We start from the raw sequence: 24,099 nt of genomic DNA on the forward strand, positions 1-24,099 counted from the left end.
GCCAAGAAAAATGCTCGCTTCGTGGAAAGAGGTGGGGTCCTGTACCGGAAGTATCTAGACCGCAGGGGAGTGGAGTTCGATCAGCTGATCGTGCCTCAGTGCTACCGTCAAGATCTGTTGCGCTTGTCGCATGGAGGTTCGTGGTCCGGACACCTAGGAGTTAAGAAAACTAAGCACCGTCTCTTGCAAGAGTACTATTGGCCAGGGTGTTTTCGGGACACAGACCACTTTGTGAAGACATGTGACACCTGTCAGCGGGTGGGCAAACCAGGGGACAAATCGAGGGCGCCGTTGAAGTTGGTACCTATCATTAGGGAGCCTTTTAGACGGCTCGTTATTGATGCAGTGGGACCTCTGCCGGTAACAGCCAGGGGGTACAGACACATTTTGACTGTGATCTGCCCAGCGACAAAGTTCCCTGAAGCAGTGCCGCTTAAAGAACTCAGCTCAGTTGAGATAGTCAATGCACTACTGTCCATATTTGCGCGAGTTGGTTTTCCTGCGGAAATCCAATCAGATCAGGGCACAGTGTTTACTAGCGCTTTGACGACAGCCTTTCTCGAAAGGTGCGGGGTAGAGCTGTTACACAGCTCAGTGCACAACCCCCAGTCGAATTCCGTTGAGAAGCTCCACTCCGTCATGAAGCGCGTGTTGAGAGCATTGTGGTTTGAACAAACTGACCGGGAGCTGTTTCTGCCTGGGGTGATGTTTGCATTGAGGACCGCGCCGCATGCGGCTACGGGGTTTTCGCCAGCTGAGGTAGTGTACGGTCTGTCGCTGCGATCTCCGCTTCGCATGCTTCGAAACGGATCACTGCCCTTTCCAATGGCTGCAGACTATCTCTTTCACAAATGGCCGCCTCCTGCGCTGGAGCCTCGCTTTGCAACAACATTCCTTTCAGGTGCGTTACAAAAAGGGGAGTCTCAAAGGTAACGCCGATGGCTTAAGTCGAAGCCCCTAACGTGGGAATCAGCCTCAAAATTGTTTGTTATTGATGTTTTTCTTCCTGAGGCAGGATTTTTAACATATTGCTTTTGTGTAGTGTTTCAAAGTGATGATGTGCTTTCTAGGGCAATTTTCCGATTTGTGGACGCGTTCTGAGTGCTGCTATAGACTACTGTAAGGAACTAGGCAGTAGTATAAAAGGGGAAAGAGCCTGGCATGGCTTAGTGAGGTTTGTGCCGTGCTTGCTGACTGAGCGGCTGAGTTTCGGCGTAGTTCTAACGCTTGCTAGGAACGAGAGAAAAATGAGAACTCTCCCGAAGTCACTTTGCAGTGTCCTGTGTGAACCTGAACGTGAGAACGAGGCCTTCTCGGTGCGCTGCGCTCAAGAAACGCCGAGAGACGACCGACGTCGGTTATGAGCATCATCAAGCGACATCCCTCCGGACAGCGGATGCAGTCCCCTGACCATCGGGATCTCCTTCCCCCGGCGGGGCGGTCTGTTACGTTTCGCCTATGACGCGCGGTGTAGCCGGCGCGGATTCAACGGACGGCGGGGCTTCGTTCAAAGCGGCGGACATTTTGGCCCGTTCGGAGCGGCCGCGACGCATCCCCGCCGAGCGCGTCCCGGCATGTTCAGTGCCACGTGTCTTTGTGTGTGCGTGTGTGTGTGTGTGCCCGCGCTTGTCAAAGCGCGGCAGCCGGGGAGAGGAGCTCCCCCAGTGCGAAGCGAGGAGGTCTGACCGGCGCCAGCCCGGCTGATGCGTCACCTCCTTGTCCCAGTGTGTCTCTCAGTCCGTCCGTCGCCGCTGTCACGTGGTGTCGTCCCGTGACCTTCCTTCTTGCCCGCGACGCCAAGAGTATAAGAGCAGCTGCCCCCGGACGCCAGGAGAGAGGCTCCGATTTCTTCTGTTGAGTAACGTGCTCTCCCGTCTCTCTACTTCGGTCGACCTGACCGCCCGCTCTTTGCGATGCTAGAATAAACAAGTTCTGTTAGCAGTCGCCTCATGCTTTGCTGGGACCTTCGGATGCTTCCAGTGTGCCCCAGGCCGCCAGGCCAACGCTACCCTTGGGGCTTGCGACCCATTTGCAACAACGGGCGCCAACGGTCCGGTTGCAACAACGGGTGTCAGCACTGAGGTTCCAACAGCTGGTGGCAGCGCTGAGATTCCAACAGCCGGTGCCACCGGTGCGGTTCAAATAAAACCGACGTCATGCGCCGGACGGCCGGTGACTTCGCCGCTTCGGTCATCTGGGCGGGGCCTCCCCTTTTTTCTAAAGTTGTATCCGACTATACACGTCTCAGATGGCTTTGAAGACATAGGGGCTCGGACGGGCGAGAGCAGGCGCAGGGGTGGTCCGGAGGACGATGCACCCCACCCCCTCCCTACGGAGCCTTGCGCGTGACGGAGATTGCGCGCGTCCGCTTTTTCGTGCGTGAGGTTGAGCGACGAGCGGTGGCTCACCTTCGCAAGGTTTTACCGGCACATACAGCCTTCGGCGCGCGGCGACGATATCGTAGCCCTTGGACCTTATACGAAATATCAGCTGGACGGCGACGTCAGAAATGCGCCTGGGCTGTCCATGGAATTGGTATGGCAACAAAAAGAAACGAAAGAAGAACCACATAACTATAGATTTTCTAACCTCAGATTATAGCATGCAACTCAGGCAGGGGAGAAAAAGCAAGGATATCAGCAGAACAATATTAGAGTATTATTTTCATTAACAGCAAAATCATTTCGTAATCGAGGTAGCCTGCAGCGCACCAAGAGCGACACGTATTTTTTACTCTATTGGGACACGTGCGAATTCTATAGCGCTCTTGTATAGTAGGAATTTCATTTTGCTTCGAGTCATCCATGTATATAATGTAGTTTACACTTCTTTTCTGCTCATATTTATACGCAAGTGTCAAACGATATTTGTTTTACTTAACCGTTACCTTCGGTGTCTTAAGTTCATGAAATAAAGCTGCCGAAGGGAAATCGCAAGGCTTGGTAAATAGAGTAAAGAGCGTTCTTTTGATGAATGTACAATCTGTTCAATATGTTATTATATTTCTTGTCTGCGGTACGACAAAAATCATTTAAATGGCTCACAACTATTCCGCAGTATCACCCGGAAGGCGAAGCTTCGATTGGAATAGGAAATCAGTGTACAGCTATAAGAAATAAGGAGAGTACTTTTATTGGCCGTATAGAGTTGTAAGCATAGGCATAGTAACTGAATAATAATTATAATATTTGGGGTTTTACGTGCCAAAACCACTTTCTGATTATGAGGCACGCCGTAGTGAAGGACTCCGGAAATTTTGTCCACCTGGGGTTCTTTAACGTGCACCTAAATCTAAGCACACGGGTGTTTTCGCATTTCGCCCCCACCGAAATGCGGCCGCCGTGGCCGGGTTTCGATCCCGCGACCTCGTGCTCAGCAGCCCAACACCATAGCCACTGAGCAACCACGGCGGGTGCATAGTAACTGAATTAGCAAGCATCGTATCACGCGGGCACAAGCAAACATGAACACATCTCACTTGATGACCAGAAAAACTCGCTGTGAAAACGTTGCAACGAGGAAGTGAGTGAATTGACCTTCCTGGTGCCGCTAGCATGATCGCGAACTAAGGCGCCAAAACAGAGCACGTGCTGGTGGGCGAATTGGTTATGCATGGTTACAACGAAAGCGCCAAATAAAACAACGGACGAAGGAAGGAGACACGAGACAACCACGTAGGCGAACTAACAACTGAGCGTTTTATTTCTTGACACAGGACACCTGCTGTCAAGGATGAAAACAACAAGAAGAAACAGGGCCGTCATCTGCATCGCACAAAGAAACCACAATACAGAACAACTAAGTGCCGCTCCAAAGATACGCCAGTTCCTTTGTCGAAAGGGAAACTGAGGCTTCACTGATGCAATCATCACCACGGTTTTTGATCTCAAGCGCGTCCAATGTCTCCATTGTCAGTTGCTCATCAGCTCTATTCAAAACACAAGTTCTATCAAAATCTGGAATGTACTTGTGAGCCTTACAATGCGCACTTATGTGACCGGAGAGCTGGTTTTCCATCTTATACCGATTGCTCATGCAATCTATCATTAAGAAATCTGCCCGTTTCGCCTACATATGATGAATCACACGACAAGGGAACCGAATAAGCTACTTTCTTTAAACATCCGACACGCTGCTGCCCATGTTTTGCGCACACCTGTTTATTTTCCCGATGACCTGCGTTTACCTTGGCACTCATCAAAGCAAGACGTTTCGGAGCGGAAAATAAAACCCGAACACCAGCACTTTTGCCTACATTTTTCAGATTGTGACATATGCCGTGAACATATGGAATGATAGCGCACACCTGGTTTCAGAAGGGCCTGCTCGACCCTGGTTTACAACGTTAGGTTGCTTGAGGTGTGAGCATTTTTTCTGCAACAGATACGATCACATGGTGAAGATAACTTGCCCCTTTTAGGCGGATGACCTGACAATGAAAACTGCTTTGCAGTCGATCTTCACATGACTTCTGAAGAGCGTTGGTTAGACGTGATTGAATGATGCATCTTGTTATTACTTTTGAGTGAGCTGAATGGTAGGAGAGGATGGGTTTGCTAACCCTTGGCTTGAACTGCCAGCACACAAGACACGATGAGAAAGTAATCTCCAAATCGAAAAGTCTTGAACAGTTATCGGTCGGAAGCTCGTGAGTCAGGGTTAGAGGGTGCAAAGCTGTTTGAAACTCTGACAATACAATTAGTATTACCAAGACTTACTAGCCGCACAAGGCACTGGGAAACTCGGAAGGGAGAAGAACTGAAGAGAGGACATGCAAGATCAAAAGTGAGAGGGAAAGCCGAAGATTGAAGAGGAGGACAGGAAAAGGCAACTACCGATTCCCCCAGGGTGGGTCAGTCCGGAGGTGCAGTCTACGTGAAGCAGGCGCCAAAGAGGTGTGTTGCCTCCGCCGCAGGGCCTTAGCGGTCCCAGCACGCGGCATCAGCTTAACCCCAAGGATCACTCTTTCCCCAAAGAGGGCTAAGCGGTGCACAGCTACACGCGGGAGGGTCCAACCGTCGTGTGCTCGGGTACGTTGTGTCGCGACACACAAAACGCGTGCTGACGCAGACGCCTGTGCTGGTGCGGCCACAACGAGTCTAACTTTGTATAGAGCTCGTGGGTTTGGGTTATCAGCTTTTATCGCTATAAATATATCACGACAAGCACGTGTTCGCAACCTCACATGGATGAGCGCTGTATTTAGGGCAATGCAGATGTTTTCCTTACCGATAAAGTACAATAATTTGCGCTCAGACGTTCACCAGGATGTTACTTATAGACGATATGCTAAAGTAGACCTCACTGAGCTTGTGTTTTTTTGTATTCACTACTTAACCTGGTGCGTTCACTTAACCTGCAGGTTCACTACGCATTACATAGTTCGAGTAAAAGTTTGAGAAGAGTTCAAGAAGAGTTCAAGAAGAGTTCAAGAAGAGTTCAAGAAGAGTTCAGGAAGAGTTCAGGAAGAGTTCAGGAAGAGTTCAGGAAGAGTTCAGGAAGAGTTCAGGAAGAGTTCAGGAAGAGTTCGCGTAAAAGCGGGAGCGCGGCTAGAAGAAGCTGACGAGAAATGTTGTGTTAACAGTGTTTTTATTCATAGGCTTCCTTCTTGAGGCTTGTTTTTTAAAATATTTCTCAAGAGGATACGCGTTTGTGGGCCATGCAGTGCTGCACGTTTGGGGCCAAGTACCAGGGAACACGCTCACCTATATGTTACCGAAGGCAACAGCCTTCGATCATTACTCTAGCAGACTAATGAAAGTGCTGAATTCATGTAAAAACACTTGAATGACATTGTCGCTTGGACTGACATGGTGTTAATAGTGTGATCCCCGGTGTTGACTGACAAGTTACTTCACTAGAAATCTTTAAAACCAAGTGTGGGGGCATGTCGGCAACACAAGAATGTTGCGAGACCCTTGAGATGTCCAGCTATGCTCAAATGAGGCTGTAGATGCATATTCGTGAATTGAATGCAGGAGTGTTTGAGGGGCATGGGAGCACTACATGCACCGCAGTCCGCGTCCAATAATGTTTGGCTCATTTAGCGCCACTATTATGTGCAATTGCTACGTTTTCGACGAATAACTTTCGAAATAAATCACTAAGTCCGGAAGCTGCACTCCCCTATCCATCATGCAGGGGGTATTATCGCTAACTTTCGAATTCCGTGAAATGATCTAAAGTAGGCTGCAAACATTTTTTGACCTCATATTTTCCTTTCAAGAAATTGTGTGCAAAAGAAGCGGTAGACGTAGCCTGCAGTTTCGTTCATAAATGTAAAAAAAAATAAATAAAGAAATGTTGATGCACCAGATAGAGGCAAAGTCTCGTGAACTGCATCCCATTTGCAAAAATAACCGATAAGCAAATAATTTTTATTGCAATATATCACGCAATATACCTTTTGACAATGATTCAGTGTACTTATTCCTTGCACGCATGTCTGTATATACGGACAGATTGTCACGCACCAATGCGCTATGCGCACAGTACTGCGGACTGAGAATGAACAGGGCGCCCAACGTAGCAGACGACGTAGTTGTCGCCGTGGGGAGCGGAGGGCGAAGGCACCCAGTACTATTGACACCTTTACCTCCGCATACATGATGAAGCTGGAACGATGTATTTGCTTCTGCGCATGTATTGCCCGGCGACCAAAGCTTGTCCACTCGCTTCCATATTAACGTGCCTTGAGGGCTCTTCTTTTCTGATGTTTCCGCCCGATGGCAAGGGGAGCCGCTATGGGGGCCCTTCTTTATCAGCACGCGTCCTTGCCCGGCAACACAATCGATAATCGTACAACGAAAAAGCCCACGCTCACGGCTCAACATTAGCAGAACCACACGCTTTCTATAGACAGAAAGAGCAGAATCCAAACTAGTTACTGATGTTTTACTGCTGCAATGCGGGCTACGCGTTAGCGTATAGGTGTCATTCACAAATAATTGCGATAGCAATTGTACCGACTCTCCAGGCGCATTTCTGCCGTCGTGGTTAGCGCGATGTTGCGCATAAAGTCCAAGGGCGACAGCATCGTCTCCTCCCTGCGCCGTATGCTGTATGTGCGAGTGAATGTGTGCGACGGGGAGCCGAATTGGGCACAAGGGAGGAAAGCGTGAAGGCAGCCCGGGATAGGGGGGGGGGAGGTGGCGGCTTGTACTCTGGTAGCAACTGCGCAGTTCGCGCAGCGGCGCGCCCGGCATCAATCAAATGTTTTTATTTCCGGCAAAACTTGTTGGGGGTCCTCCAGGCGAAGAGCTGCGACATACCGCTTGAATGTGCCTCAAGGCCATCGCATGGTATCTTGAAAGCGGTCTGCAGGTGCGACGATGTCGGTATCGGTCGACTCGCACTCGGCGTGCCGGAGCTCGCGTTGCTACTGTCCTCGCTCTGCAACTCGATCACGGGTACCTCCGTAGTGCGGACAGAACCCGTCGCAACTACCAGAGAAGATCAACCCAGCACGCCTCGCCTACCATCCTGCTTTGCGAAGCTTCGTCTTGCTCAACGCTACCTAGAATTTCCTCTAAGTGACGCAGGTTTGCTGTAATGCCAGAAACTTATACGTGGAGTTCTTTCTTTTTTATGCGAAGCATATTAACGTAGGTTTCGGGCCTTCGCGCGACGCCCGGCGGTGGCGGCCATTGACCCTGAAGTGGGGTCACGTGACATGATGTCACGTGATGACGTCACACAGGCTGCAGGTGGGGCCTCATATCGCACCGTCGGTCGCCTCCCGGCGGTGGCCACCATTGACCTTCAAGTGACCTTCAAGTAGGTCACGTGACATGACGTCATGTGATGACGTCCCACCGGCTGCAGATGGGGCCTCATATCGTGCCGTCGGACGTCGCCCGGCGGAGGCCTCCACGCTTCGGTTCGCGCCGTCGCGCGCGACGCGGCGGCGGCGCCACCATCGCTGCTTCACGTGATATGTGACGTCACACCAGGGATGAGGCGGCGCGCGCCCGACATCGCGTCAGTCTCTGTGCCCGCAACCGCGCCAGCGTCTTTGCGCCGGGCCTGTATGCGGTCAAGATGCCTCCAAACGCTAAGAATACACTAAGGTTAAGCCCAGTGGATGCGAAGCATCCACTGTGCTTAACTTTGATAAGCCTCCAATTTTTTTTGCTTTTAGTTAGTCCACCCAGGAGCGTCTTCTCCAAGTTCCAGCAACAATGAATTTCTGTGCTTCACGGAGGACCTAGATGCTGAGAAACCACAATATCGTCCGCAAGGCGCGTATGCGTCACACCTGCCTACCCTCAAGTGTGCCCATCGAGCCAACTTGCTAACCTCCCTGTCTTTGCTTCCCTTTTTAATCCTCGAGCAATTTTCGATTGTCGCCTCCAAAGTCTTCCCATTAAAGAGGAGAAACGATGGCCGAACATTTTTTTAAGGGGCAATTCTCAATCAGAAGAGCAATGTATGAAGGGCTGAAGTAATTGCACTGAAAGCGCCCAACCAGCTTATTCTGTGTACTGCATCTATAATATCGTAAAAAAAGGACGGAAGAATGTAACATTGAATTTATTACATTTGAGTGATGCACCAGTCACTTTCAAGGAAAAGTAATTGCCAAGTGGAATGAATTATATTTTTTTTCAGTTAAGTAATTATCTTAACTGGTTACTTTTTGCCAGCACTGCGGACAAGTCTGCACGTGACGTAGTGCTAAATAAGGCGGCCCTGTTGGATAGTTTTGGGCAGAGAGCGAACTTAGTGTGAAATAAGCCGCCAAAGTGGCCGTTACGGGACATAGCAATGAATAGTAGATTTTGTTCACGTTAGGGAGGCCCGCGGCGCCACGTAAGCGCAGGCTTGAGCTCCAACACCAATATGCCGGCATTGTTATGCTGTCGGCGTCGTTTATTGTGGTCGTACTTTCTTATATAATCGTCATCCTTCCGCCATTTCTACTCTTTTGATGTCGCTGCATTGTCATAGTGTCGTCATCACGCCGTCTTCGGGCCGTCGTCGTCATACAGTCATCATAATTTCATCATCGTCATGCCGCTGACGACATCGCGTCGTCATCACCAAGTCGCCCTCATGCTATTATGGTCGTTCATCGTCAATGTTTCGTAGAAATTGCATTATTGTGAACTCATTGTCGCATCGCCGTGGTCGTGATTCCATCTTTCGCGTCACTTTGTCTTTATGCCTTCGGTGTCATTGTCGTACCATTGTAATCAATTGAGTACTGTCACGCCATTGTGGCCATGCTGCCGTCGTCACTCATCACTCCATCGTTATAGTATAGTAGCCACACCGCGGTCGTGTCACCAGCGTCGCCAGCTCACGGTCATAAAAAGGAAATATGAAGAATTACGCGACTCCAACGCCCACGCTTGAATCTCTGCGAAGCAAAGCTTTCGTGAAGCACGTAATAAAATGGTATAAATATGCATCATTTCATTCCTGCGTCTTTGGCGTAAAAGATAGTGGCGCGTGAATGTGCTTTCGCCTACCGCGCTCCGCAGAGGTGCCAAAGCTTGTTTAGACTTGTGTTTCTTCATTTCTTCTTATTTATCTTAAACGTACCGCCATTCCTTCGCCAGTGCCCGTTGTGCTTATGCGCCATATCATCAAGATCATAATCACCACCAACACGCCGACCTGCTTCCTGCCGGATTCCCCTATTGTGGATAGGAGTCATGGTAATCATAATTATCAGCATGCAGCGATCACCTCAAAGAGCTGTCTGACGGTGCACAGTACGTACCCCCGTTTCCTGGCCGTACGCCCATTGCAAGTACGTACAGTAGTACGGGAATCACAATCATCAATATACGGCGTTCATGGTACAAAGCTACTGCCTTTTGTACTGGCATGATAGAAATGCGGGGGCTTTTCTTTTTTATGCAAAGCATATTAACGTAGGTTTCGGGCCTTCGCGAGACGCCCGGCGGTGGCCACCATTCACCCTGAAGTGTGGTCACGTGACACGACGTCACGTGATGACGTCACACAGGCTGCAGAGGGGGCCTTATATCGCGCCGTCGGTCGCCTCCCGGCGGTGGCCACCATTGACCTTCAAGTGACCTTCAAGTAGGTCACGTGACATGACGTCACGTGATGACGTCACGCCGGCTGCGGATGGGGCCTCATATCGCGCCGTCGGTCGCCTCCCGGCGGTGGCCACCATTGACCGTGAAGTGAGATCACATGATGTGACGTCACGTGATGACGTCACACCGGCTGCAGATGGGGCCTCATATCGCGCCGTCGGACGTCGCCCGGCGGAGGCCTCCACGCTTCGGTTCGCGCCGTCACGCGCGACGCGGTGGCGGCGCCACCATCGCTGCATCACGTGATATGTGACGTCACGCCAGGGATGAAGCGGCGCGCGCCCGCCGTCGCGTCAGTCTCTGTGCCCGCAACCGCGCCAGCGTCTTTGCGCCGGGCGTGTATGCGGTCAAGATGCCTCCAAACGCTAAGTATACACTAAGGTTAAGCCCAGTGGATGCTTCGCATCCACTGGGCTTAACCTTGATAAGCCTCCAATTTTTTTGCTTGTATACGTGGTTATGGCTGCTCTGGAGGCTATGAATACCCATTAGACATGTATGTCTTACATTTTTTAATGAATACTTTCAAAGAAGAAAGAAATGAAAGCGATTGTGGCTTAATGATGAAAACATCGCTCTGCTGGGTAGTAGGCGTAAGATCGAATTCCGTTGCCGGATGAGCTTAATTTTTTTTTTTTGAAGACAATGTGGATAACCTCGGCATGCACCCAACCGCCGTCAAAGCGACCTAGGCGAAACCATGGAATATTAGGCAAAGTAAGCTTCGCAGTAAATGTTATTGTTGTCTTGGCTCTAACAGAAAAGACTCTAGAACAGGAATGTATCCCGCGCTCGTCGCTCCGACAAGCAGGAAACTGCGGCAGTGTGCGTAATTGAAGTCTACAATCAACTCGATTGAAAAGATTGGTTCACTGACGGCTTATATTCTATGGTAAGTCATCAGACTTCTATGGTAAGTCATCAAAGAGGCCATCACAGGAACAACAAAGCGCGAATCATGAAGGTGCACAAATAGCAAGCAGGAGCGTGCCCGCGGAAAAGCATTCCTGCGCCGGAATTACCATTCGTCAAACCGGGCGCGTTGAGCTGGTGGAACATCCCACGAGGCTTTATATTTTTACATATGACCTTTCGTAGCCCGCGATAAGAAAGGGAACTGAGGGGCCCGATTTTTATTACTCATATCATAAGAAGCCAAGCAAATATAGGGGAATTTACTTGCACTTACTACGAATTAAAGAAATGATAAATTAATGGAAATGAAACCAGGTGAAAAAAAAAACTGGCCGCAGGTGGAATACGAATACACGTCTGCGAAGGCGTGGGTTCCTATCCTACCGGCGGCCACTTTTATTGCGATAGCAACTTTTGAGGGCGAGCTCCACCACTGGAAAAGCTGGCGCCAGCGTCCGGCGTGACGTGGCATGAGGGATCACGTGGACACAGCAGCCGCGTCGGCTGCTTCAGAAGCGCCGAGGCGAGCTGAAAACGAAAGTTTCAAGTCCCACCTGCGTTGCGGTTCTGATTAAGTGGTGAAGCTTTCCCGCCTTGGTTGTCTGCTTGACTACGTTTGAAATCACTATAATATGTAGAGACTGCCTTTGGAGGCGTGCAGCATGGTAGGCTACTGCTCGGTGCCGCAGTGCCGGACGTACGCAACGGAGCCCGGTGTCAGCCTTATTCACACGTAGCCGCTGGACAAGGAGCTGTGTGGAGCTTGGCTGGTGACTTAGTACCGGCAAACAGCCATCAGATACAACTCGGGTATGCAGCAAGCACAGACGCGAGGAATATATCTGCTACGGCGCCGAGGCTGCGAAGTTCGGTGGGTAGCAGAAAACGCGCACTGAGATGTTCGCTCGCGCTCGCTGCCCGGCTAATGTCACGAAGCTTTAGTCTATGAACTTATTGATGCTAAACACTGGGGGTTTACTGGAATGGAAAGGGAGTGGCAAGAAGCACATTAAACAAAGACATGGCATATGCTATGAATTATTCATATTCATATGCTATGAATTAACGCACTGGATTACGAAAAGTAGCAGCGCGAAATCGCCCGCTGAGTGCATACAGTGCGATGCGACTTAGGAAACAGTATTGAAACGTCCAAGGATGGTACAAGGAAAAAATTTTTTAATCGTCCCGACGGCATATCGCAGTCGCCGTAGGTGTCGAAGTCCCGTCTTAAAACGACATTGTTTTTGAACAGCGCTGATAGCGACCACGCAACAATAGTTGCTTGTGGACTGTCGAATGCTCATACTCTGCGGCCTAACGCTCACAGCGCGGTGCGAAAACGCTCCCAGGGAAAGCGAAACATTGTGCGCGGACATGCATGCAGGCGCGCAGTCGGTCGGCGCGAAACCGTGCGATTGCTGCATGCATTGAGGCTTCGTTCTGTTATACAGGCCGCCCACTATAAGAACATATTTTTCATAATTTTCGCTCAGCGAATGCCGACCGTTCACGCAAGCCGATTAGGGAGACTCCATCGCGGCGACCACGCGCAGTGGCTATCACTGTACTTATTCGTTAATGAGATGGCGTCTGTAAACGATTCTGTGCTTTCAGTTTGCCCAAGATTATTATTTCGACAGTAATAAGGTTCCGTCGTTTTGAGACTAGTTACAGAAATGTACAGGAGGGCTGCCGCGTGGTGTTCTTATTAAGCGCCGTAAGCCAAACCTATGAGGAGCGTGCCGCGTGATCCCTCATACTACGGATGGGAGGCGCTTCCGACAGATGGCGACTCCGGAAGTCCTCGCCCCCAATATCGACTGCGCATTCCGGACGTCGGCGTTGCAATCTTCATCGCCGTCAGCTTCTGTATAAAGTCAAATGGCGATGACAGTGCGCCGTGCACCATGCGCTGTATGTGCCAGTGAAAGCAGGCGAGGGCAGCCGATGATCGCGACTCAGCCTCGACTGCGCGAAAGGGAAGGATGCGAAGGGGAATCGCGACGACGTCTTACGAGCACGAGCATGGCCTCCGAGATTTACCCCCGCGCGCGTTGCCGTGGTGGACCTCGGAGGCCAACGTTGCGAGGCGCCGGGCGGGAAGAGAGGGGGCGGCAGCGTTCTGCTCCGGCTGTACCTGCGCATGTGACGACACCGTGCGGTCGCGCGGCAATATCTTGAAAGCGATCATGGTTGTGCGTGTAGTTTATGTACGTCGGCAGTTCGTAGCTATGTGCGAGCTGTGTGTCGTCGGCGCTCGCTTCACGTTGAAGCGACAGACAGCACGAATGCCACTCCGCTCACTGCCGCTGCCGCGCTTCCTGACGCAAGCGCTTTGACAATGAGCGTTCGCAGTCATCCAGCATGATGTGTTCATACTTGCTTTGCGCACCGACAGAGTGCTTAATTTAGTTAGAAAGCGAATGTTTGGGAGTTCACATGGCCTTTAAATGTACGATCCGTTCTTCGTATGGCTGTCTGCTAATGTGCTTTTGCAATCGATGCTACGCCTTTCCGGCGATAGTGCGTCTTTTTTCCGTCTACTTTTTTCCCCGTTATATTTTTCTTCTCTTTATTCAGTTAGTAAGTGTACATAATTTCGCCTACGTTCGCCTTTGTGTCCGTTGACTTCTTTAGTAAGCCAGCACTTCGTAAACGCTAATACATTTACGAATGAGCTAAATGTCTATAATGATTCACGATCTTAAAAGGAAGAGGAAACACCTTCACAATAAGCGCAAACAGATTCTTCTCGTTTTGCTTTGTTTTCTACCTTAGCGCAAGCTTTCATTCGACACTTAGCGCACAAGTGGTTCCTTCCGTTACTAGCGTGTTCGTGATTTATAAGCCTACATCTTCGTATAATGTATGAATTCATGTTGACGCTATTATGGCCCAACCATTTCTGTATCCCCATCTATGACATTTTAAGCAGTAGACGTGAACAAAGGCCAACTCACCAGTTCAGGCAGCGCGCCACCAAGAAGTTGCTGCGGCCGAGGTGTGGCCGTTGACGAATACTTGGCACTGTGCCGGCCGAGGGACGTCAGTGAAGACGAAATGCCATATAAAAACTTTCAGTCAAGTGGAAGGCGCGGTTTGTCATTGTGCAATCGCAAACTTGCGGCGGGAAAACTATTACGTTGGAAAGAGGGTTCCTTGTCGCTATCTTATTGCTGCTGTTTTTAGATAAGGCGATAATCTTGCATTACGCACCGTAAGTGTTTATATACAGTCATATCGCTGTCAGAGAGGACTGATGAATTGCGTCCACGCGACTGTTTTTCCCCACACGATGGCTCGCTGGAAGAGGACCGGAAGCTGGGTGCGCCAGTAACAATGCATTACTGATTGCAAACAGTGTCAAGAGACACGTGCGATGTGAAGCACGCATAAGCTGCTTTCGCAAAAGTCCTGCTGGGCATGCTCCGAGAATCTATAGAGAGATACAATCGGCCAATATTTGGTAACCTAGCTAAATTTGAACGCATGCTCTGGCGGAGTCCAGCGTTACGCGACGGCGTGGCGTAGTCCAAATGGGAGGCTGCCCTAATCAGCCCCTATCTTGAAGCACTGCCATGGGCCGTCCACCGGGCCCGCGACGCAGCAGAGAGGCTCGACGTTTCTGTATCGACGTGGGAGCGGCCCGCTACGGGCGGACGCGCATTCCGATGGACCAGAATGAAGTTTTACCATACACTGTAAACGAAAATAACTCCCAGGTGGGAGTAAACGGCTTGTCCTCTAGGGACCCCCCGGTTGGGAGTTTATTATACTCCGTATGATCGGAGTAGAATTTTTACTCCGAGCGGGCGGAGTTTTTCCGTGGTGAATTCGGAGTATTTGCTTGTGTTTTTTACTCCGACTGGACGGAGTTATAGCGTGGCGCGCTGGGAGTATTTTTTTCGCTTTTTTACTCCGGCTGGCCGGAGTTCTTTTGTGGCGCGCTGGGAGTATTTTTTTGCTTTTTTACTCCGGCTGGGCGGAGTTCTTCTGTGGTGCATTGGGAGTATTTTTTCGCTTCTTTACTCCGGTTGGGCGGAGTTCTTACGTGGTAAAATCGGAGTATGTTCTCGTTTTTTTACTCCGGTTGGGCGGAGTTTTTACGTGGAAAAATCGGAGTATGTTTTTGTTTTTTTACTCCGGTCGGCCGGAGTTTTTCCGTGGTGCATTGGGAGTATTTTTTCGCTTATTTACTCCGGTTGGGCGGAGTTCTCACGAGGTAAAATCGGAGTATGTTCTTGTTTTTTTACTCCGACTGGGCGGAGTTTTTTCGTGGTGCACTGGGAGTATCATTTCGCTGTTTTACTCCGACTGGGCGGAGTTCTTACGTGGTAAAATCGGAGTATGTTTTCGTTTCTTTACTCCGGTCGGCCGGAGTTTTTCCGTGGTGCATTGGGAGTATTTTTTCGCTTATTTACTCCGGTTGGGCGGAGTTCTTACGTGGTAAAATCGGAGTACGTTCTTGTTTTTTTTACTCCGGCTGGGCGGAGTTTTTTCGTGGTGCATTGGGAGTATCATTTCGCTTTTTTACTCCGGCTGGGCGGAGTATTTGCGGGGTACATTGGGAATATTTTCTCGTTTTTTTACTCCGCCTGGCCGGAATTCGTGAGTAGTGTGTTTGGAGCATTTTTAATTACACTTCGTGCTTCATGGAGACACTGGAGGAGCCATTGGTAATAGCTGTTTATTAACCACTGATAAGACAATTTGCATTGGCCACTGGTAGCATATGTTATTTCCAGGAAGAGACTTCGAAACCAGAAGGCTGCTTTCTGCTGTAAAGGGCAGTAAGACCAAAAACATCTTTTCTATCACAGAAAGACATACCACTAAAGGAAAAATAAAACAATGTTCAGTATTTCATACACACAATACAAAAGATGCAGTCAACAGTCGGCTAAAAAAACTGACTTGAGGGCAAAAGTTATGGTGCTAAGCAAACGAAGATGAACTGAGACGCAAACGGCATATGCAGGCGCCAACTGTTCATTAACCATCCGTGCAATTTTATAGATGAAACCTGAGTGCAAAGTAATCACACCAATGATGAACAAGTGTGGTGGAAGCTAACAGCACACATAAGCCAGTGATTAGAACTTAAATATCACGGCAGGTACACATAAACACACATGCATTGCAGGCGCAAGCGGAGTAGCAGCCCAAATAGGGCAGCCGCACATGTGTCTTCTTGGCAATTACAGGCCATCTTTTGTAAATGAAATTTCTTTGTCACTTAATGCTCATAACGGCGTGATAGCACACTTATTTCATTCTTTTTATTAAGAATGCCTCGACTATCTCTCAGTGCAGTTTCTTGCTTTCCTCAGAAAGGTTGTTTGGTACAGGAATGGCACACAATCACCTAGCTTGTAGTGGTCTGCCAAGTGCCCGTCCATGTTGCTGTTGACCGCCAACCGGTGCTCTCTCGATCGTTTAAGCATCGTCCCATGTGTCCAATATACACTCTGCCGCAGCATGGGAATATTGCAAACTGCATCTCTAACACAATCGGTGCAGCATGTTAGCGATGTGGTTCACAATATTACCCTAAGCTCCGGAAGGTTGTATATTGTACAAACAGGACAATGCTTCAATGATCGAGTGTGCCAGTTGGCTGTCAATAGCAACATGGGTGGGCACTTGGCAGACCACGGCAAGCATTGTGGTTGTGCGTAACTCCTGGGCCAAATATTTCTAAGGAAAACAAAAAAACTGCACTGAAAGGGAAATAATCGAGACATTTTAAATAAAAAGATCAGGAAATAAGTGCATTACAGAATGCTGTCACTAGCAATAAGTGACAAACAAATTTCATACATAAAGGACAGCCTGTAATCACCGCCATGATCAGAATGCACAGCTGCCACATTTGGTTTGCTAATCCACTTGCACCTTTAATGCACGCATGTTCCTGTGTACTTGCCATAATTCAGTTCAGATCACTATTATGAGTGATGTTAGCTCCTATCACATTTAAGTTTATCATTACTGTGATTACTTTTCACTCAAGTTTCACGTTAGAGTTGCATGGTTTCTGGTGGATAAGCCGTTGGAAGTTGGCAACTGTTTGTGCCCATTTGTCTCATTTTGTCCTCGTCTGCTTAGTGCCACAACCTTGGTCTTTAAGCCACGAACCAACAAGCTCAGTAACAAGTTTTGTTTAAAAGACTGACAACAAAAAATAAGAGGATGAAATACGTTCCAAAAGAAGGAAGAGGTAAAGCACGTTCTACAAACACATATTTTAAAGGGACACTAAAGGTTACTATTAAGTCAACGTGGACTGTTGAAATACCATCACAGAAACCTCGAAACGCTTGTTTCGTACCAAGGAGAGACTTATTTTGAGAGAAAATGCGTTCTGAAGCATCCGCGTACCTCTAGCGCAGTTCAAATCGCCCGCCCTCCGATCGAGGAGAACTGACATCATGGTCTCATAGTGACGTTGCGCCATCGGTGAGTAGAATGGCGTCCGCAGACGGCGCTACGGCTTCTCTGCGCAAAACGCAAACGCGCGGCCAGAAACAGAGCCAAGACAGAGCCGACAGCAGAGCGAAAGCGGGAGTATGGTGGCTAGCGGAAAGAGAAACGAATTACGTCCCACGGCACACGGAGAGTCCGTTTTCATTAAAATATAGGCTGTGGCGAGCTCGCAGCGTGGTCTGTGAGAAGTGACAAGCTTTTTCGCACTCGCAACAGGGCATAAAAAAGTGCGAATCGACGCAAAACTCGACCTAGAAACGTGCTTCGCGACAGCCGACCCACATGTCGTTTCCCGCACCGCCACCAGGCGCCGCTACTATACCTCAAGCTCCAGCGCAAGATGCCCATAAGCTGGTACTTCATTCTATGACGCAAACTTCGACGCTTGTGGCAATGGACCCTGACACCGACAGGTTGGGTCGCGATGGTGGGCTCAACTTCAGCGATTTGAGCACCGACGAGCGCGACCTGCTGCTGAGTGCTCGCACTGCCGGTTGCGTACTACGACGGCGGCCTCGACACCGGCTCTCCGGAGCGGGAAAGCAACGAGGGCTTCCCACGACATCACATGGACGTGGCATTCTCGTTGCTTGCTCCAAATGAAAGTTTCGCGAGCCAGCAGAACCCTCACAGCACGACGCGATAACGAAAGTACTGAAACTCCAAAGCGTGCGCGGTGCAGAGTCGAGCGCACAGAGCCGAGCGAAAACGAAACCTTTCGAACACCCATATTACTGAAGGGTAACGTCAACATGTTATTTTTTCTTAGAATCGAATAGACGTTGACAAGCAGCATTTTTTCCCGTCTTATAATCGAATGAAATGATATTTTTAATACGAGTAGTTGAGTATTAGTAACACAAATTATGAGGAGGCCTTTCGTCATCGGGCTAGTACCGGAATGTCGCTGGGGGGTCTCAAATCGTGTCATGCATTTACCTCAATTTCTCGGTTACTAAAGCTCTGTTCGCGATTAAATTGACGCCTTAGACATTCTAGAACATTGCTCTACCACTTTAACTTGAGTTTCTGGTAACCTTTAGTGTCCCTTTAATCTGAATGTGCATATCACAAAAATCTGATTCAAATAAATTTCTGCAACAAGAAATATTCAAGAACTTCTTTTACATTGTGTCAGGATCGCTGATATTTGCAGGCTACACTTAGTAAATATTGCACTGGCGCATTCAAAAGGAAAAATGCAAAATATGTATTAAAGCAAGAAATTACAGAAATGAAGCACCATTCTGCATATAACACAGAAGTTACAGAAGAACACAGACACGAAGTAGGTGCTGGCATGTGACAGGGATCTACTGTTGACTACGGTGTGTGGCATTTGGAATGCAAAGTTGCTCGGCAGCTCTGCTGCGATCGCGAAGAGATGTCAGCTACAAGGTCAGACTTTTCGCCATCGTTGCCTCTGTTGTTGCCGAAGTGTCGACTAGCAACAGTGATGAGGATGACACAGAAAGCAACAGCACGAACGAACGAAACAGGCCCGACAGTAGCACAAACTGCGTGTTACGTCAGCCTCCTGAATGCAATCGTCGTGATGAGAACAGCACCCCGCAATGAAAAGGTGTCCCGCAGCTTCTGTAGTGCTACCGCGCCTGTGCACGGAGAATATGCAATGCCAACGAGGAATCTGCCATGCGAGTGTTTGCAAGAGAGGGCTAGCTGAAAAGCTGGCTCACAGCTTCAGCAAGTTTGAGGCTGCTGTCGTCGCTGCTAGGCCACCACGGCATCAAACGAAAATAACGTGTTTGTCATGCGAAGTAATAAATACTGCATGTTTTTCACTTTCATCAGACTCTCTCCGAGTTTCGTTTTTGACAGGTAAGTGGGCGATCTCATGCTATTTCGGTTAAGCAGTACTACCATTTATTACATACTTATTCCGAGCTCCGGCCAACTACGGTCTATTGAGGTTTCACTGTACCAGAATTTAACAGCTCATACTGAACGTCGTGGTTCGGATGTCTTAAAACTTTTCGCTAGAGCTAACGAGATCACAGATCCAGGTTTGAAAAGAACCAACCCGAAAACAGTGCTACGGCAGACCTACGGTCAACAGACCTACGGCAGTATGCAGCTTTGAGTAGCCAAGCACTTCAGCAGCCGTTGACATCATGGTGGCACTCCAGCAATACGACCCCCCGACCATTAAAAGTCAATAGCCAAGCTTGTTTTTAACATCAGGACCAACTAAATGGCGAAACAGTAAGCACCTACCCAGCAACTCTCAAGAAGCCTGCTGCAGACTGCAATTTCAAGCTGACCTCGAGGACATCAGCTACCGAGTCAACTTGCACATCAACAGTGAAAAAATGTTTTTGCAGTGCCAGAAGCGAAGTTTCTGGGATACAAAAATGATTCTAGGGGTGTCCATCCTACTGAAGACAAAGGCACAAGCGTGAACTAACAAGTACTAACTGCAGTAATTTTTAGAGCTATTTGCATTCTATGACCCGTTCTTGGATCAGGCTACTGCTGCTAATAATTCATGCCAACTCCTCCAAAAAGAAGTTCCTTGGACTTGGTTGCCACACTGTCAAAATTCATATAAATCTCTAACAGGTCTATTCTGGATGTGCTTTGTCCATGTGAAACATCCACAGGCATAACAGTATGCATATCACAGAAATACAAAAATGTAATTATTAATTGCACAAAATAATACACAATACTGAATTCGGTAGCAATAAAAAACACCTGAGTAGTACACCTCTCATCCATACTTGGACACAAGTTAAGAATGCAAGGAAAGGACAGCTCATGTCGAGGTGTAAGTGAACACAAGAAAAGCTACTTTGCCCTCCTGAAGAATGCAGGCAAAAAAAACGCCTTATGCTAGCTCAGACCATAACATAAGCTGCACTTTTCCTTCCCTACTTGATTTCTATGACTAGCCACGAGCAAGAATGGGCATTCTTGTTGACTTTGTACGTGCTGACAGCACAATATTCTGCCCACATAAAAGAAAGAGTGCAGGCTACAGCTATAAAAATTGTACATAAGCTGCACTTTTCCTCCCCTACTTGATTTCTATATGACTAGTCACGAGCAAGAATGGGCATTCTTGTTGACTGTACCTGCTGACTGCACAATATTCTGCCCACATAAAAGGGTGCACGCTACAGCTATAAAAATTGCACTATGCTCTAAAACATTCAAAAGGCAAAATATAATTGCTAGAACACCAAAATGGAGCACACAAATAAAATTCCACAATGTACACAAATCTGACCCACATGGGAATATATCACAGTTCCTAAAATACATGAAGCATACAAAGTGTGCTTGCAAAATAGCCAGCAGTAGAGGCAAAAACTATATTCACTATAGCATTACAGCTAAACTGCCACGACTGCCTCACGAAGAAACTAACATCAGAAAAAGAAGATCAGGTCTAACAATTGTCAACGTGCCTATTCCAGCAGGCCATGCCCCCTGCCTCAAGACTTAATTCTCACTTAAAGAGAACACTCGCATAAGATTCAGTGACTAAAAAGAACACTCGCATCACATTAAACATGACAAGTCACATTTGACAAAATGCTAGAATATAGAAAAATAACACACATATGGCAACATACAACATGGAACAGTACCCAGCCACAGTTGCCTTGTACCTAACTGGTTGACCCAGATAATTTGGACAAAGATTTTAAAAAAAACGAGCTCTAGAGAAATCATACAAACTGCATATTAGCAGTAGTCGTGTGTACTTACCAGTATTTTTTCATCACTAAATGTTAACCGATTGTTTTTATTTTTTCCACTTTTTAAGTACTGCTTGAATCGCAACATGTCAATTGTGTTGTATAGTGCCTCGAATAATCTGATTCAAGCATTCGTTCTGTGCCAAAATTCGCCTGGTTGTTAAAAAAAACAAAAGCTTGCAAAATAAAAAGAACACAGGGTGAAGTGCTTGCGCAACTGTTTTGTGTTGCACTCGCACTTGCAATGGGTGAACAAGCACGGTCGCAGTCAGATTCAAAATTTGCACTTTCTTTCATTCGTATGAGTTCACGCGACATAGAAACTTAGCACATCGTTTTTATCCAACGGGCAAATTACTCTAGCAGTCATCGCCTTTCATCGTTCTCACACACTTCACCCTTTCCGTTACTTGAAACAGCATAAAAAGCTATTTCCTTCTCTTTCAAAGTCTTAACCTCTTTATTGCTTCGTCAGGCCTTGGCTAGTACATGCATTTTCACCGTTATGTGACGAGAACCAGAGGCCCAGATGCTGACAACCGGAGCATTGCCGTTACTCCCCTGTGACCAGTCAGGCTGCAACCATGCTTGTTCACCCATTGCATGCGTGAGCGCAGTACACTACCAGTCATGCAAGTGTCTCATCGCATGGTTTATTTCGTATTTCGTGGGCCTCTGTATCTTCTTGGCAAAAATGTCCAGGCAAATTTAGCACAGACAAAATGCTTCAATCCGAGGTTATTTGTGGTGCTCTACAACTATATAATTGGTATGCTGAGATTTAAACAATAATTAAAAAGCAGAACAAATAAAAACCAAATAAAAACAATTAATATTTAGCAATGGAACAAATACTGGTAAGTACACAGAACCACTGCTTACATGTAGTTGGTACGATTTCTCTAGACCTCGCGTTTTTTTTAAACCTTGGTCAAAGCTAACTGGGACACCCAATATACTGGGCAATGCCATTCGAGCGAACCATTTTTTCTAAGCAGGCAAACAGTACTTAGACTTTAAATTTTGTACCACAACAGCAGTCTTACAAATATCCATGCAACTTATTTGCCACTTTTCGACAAACTGTACAACGCACTTAAATAAAAAATTGGCAGTGGCTTAGCTCGGCTATGCCAGGTTATACGTAGCGAAAGCTAAGGCATAGCATAGTTAGCCTTGGTTAATCTTGATTGCAAGTCCAGGTTAGTTTGGTTGTCTAGCTATGTTGCGGCGTTTAGCAGTCGTTCGGCGCGCTGTTCGTCTGTTTCCTAGGCAATTTGTTTCCTCTTAATCTCATTCCGATGTCGATTCCAGGCCTCCTCCTGCTGATCAGAATTGTTGCTGTCTATACTGCTGCCTCAACTGTGGTTGCGGTGCACGTGAGCTCTCCTTTTCAATCCTCTGACATGTTATCAGGCATGCGACGCAACTGGCAAAGTCAGCGGAGGCAAGCGCGACGAGGCACGCGGTGACGTCATACCAAACGGCGGCAGCGGAAAGGCGCGACGCTGCGCAACACCTGTGGCTCCGTGCTACTAGTGGTGCATGCGCAGTAGTGACTAGTGACAGCAGTGACTAATATAAAGCTTTTCTACAGCCAGTTTCGTTGTTTCTCGTGATATCACAATATGTGGTCACGTCAAAGCAGGACATAGTGACATTTTGACGCGCTCTGGTTTAGGTCACCCTGTATCCTGCTGCGCATCATGAGGGTCTATGCAGCAGCACACTGGACGACTGAGCAAGCCAGAGCAAGTTTCAAAACATTGAAATGTTCTGCTCTGACATGACGACATACTGCAACATCATGGCACAGAATAAACCTGTGAAGCAAAGTCAAAACTGCCTGCAGAAATTTATTACAAATTATTCGCGTTATTTCTGAGGCTTTTCACAATTTCTTCTAGGGTTGGAGCACTAGGACTCTATTTAAAGCAAGAAATTAAGTCTAGAGGCACACTGTCCACAACTAATGCATTACTTTTAAGTTGCCCCATAGTGCAGGATGGTGCAAACTATTTTTTCAGAGAGCAATTTTTCATCACTGTTTGTGCGCTTTGAAAAAATTAATTAACTCGAGGGCTTTCACCCGTGGCTTCGTGTGGCTGAGGCCCATAAACCCATGCTCTAAAAATGTGAGCAGCTTGCATGCTTTTTTAGGGTATTCAATGTGGAATACCCAAAATGATGCAAACAGGCATGCCACGCCTTCTAAGAGGTTGGACACTGCGAAAAGCCGCTGGCCATCCACAAAGAGGTCCAAAGCTTGATCTGATGACCTCAGCAAGCATGGGGTCAGCTCTGTTGCTTCCTGCATGAAAGTAACAGACAACTATAAGTCATATCACAAGGTATGCACACCAGAGCTGTAAGTTGAAGCATGCTCAGGGTATTGAATTAGTGCTCGGATATGAGCTGTTAAATCCAAGTTACTGCGATTTACAGCACACACTGGGACTGCCTTTGTCCTAGTGTGCACGCTGTATGTCACAGTAACATGAAACACCAATTAGCCTGGTCTAAAGCCTTGTTGCAGTTAAACCCAAATGAAAAATGCAAACTGCTCTCAACCCATTCCGACATAATAATACGGTACGCATAATGCCAGTTCACACAGGAAGCATAAGTTTCCATTGGAACACATCGTTCCAGTCTATGAGCATGTGCAGATCCTTACAACATCGCCAAAATTAAAAATAGAAGGAACAAAATGGTGGACATTTAAGCCTGCTTCACATGCAAGCAAATGCACGGTCACTAAGTGGCACCGTGAGGCACAGACACAGCTAGGTTCACAAGCACTTCTTTGCGCGACGGCTGCTGCTAGTGATATGTCACATGCCACAAGTGCCTGTGATCATTGGGGTTCCGTGAGCCCCAGAAGGCTTTGTGAACAG

General features: G+C 48.0%; 1 protein-coding gene across 2 annotated transcripts in view; it reads right to left on the reverse strand.

Annotated features, from left to right (window-relative positions):
- LOC139050959 (uncharacterized) overlaps positions 1-14,309 on the reverse strand; it is a 78,147-nt gene extending 63,838 nt beyond the window's left edge. The window contains exon 1 of one of the 2 annotated variants that reach the window (XR_011509161.1): positions 13,952-14,309. The gene's annotated coding sequence lies outside the window, so the exon portion shown is untranslated. The remainder of the gene's footprint in view (positions 1-13,951) is intronic. The other variant, XM_070527868.1, reaches the window with a different exon arrangement.
- Positions 14,310-24,099: the final 9,790 nt, after the last annotated feature.

The sequence above is a fragment of the Dermacentor albipictus genome, chromosome 10 (genome assembly GCF_038994185.2).
Source record: "Dermacentor albipictus isolate Rhodes 1998 colony chromosome 10, USDA_Dalb.pri_finalv2, whole genome shotgun sequence".
NCBI lineage: Eukaryota > Metazoa > Arthropoda > Arachnida > Ixodida > Ixodidae > Dermacentor > Dermacentor albipictus.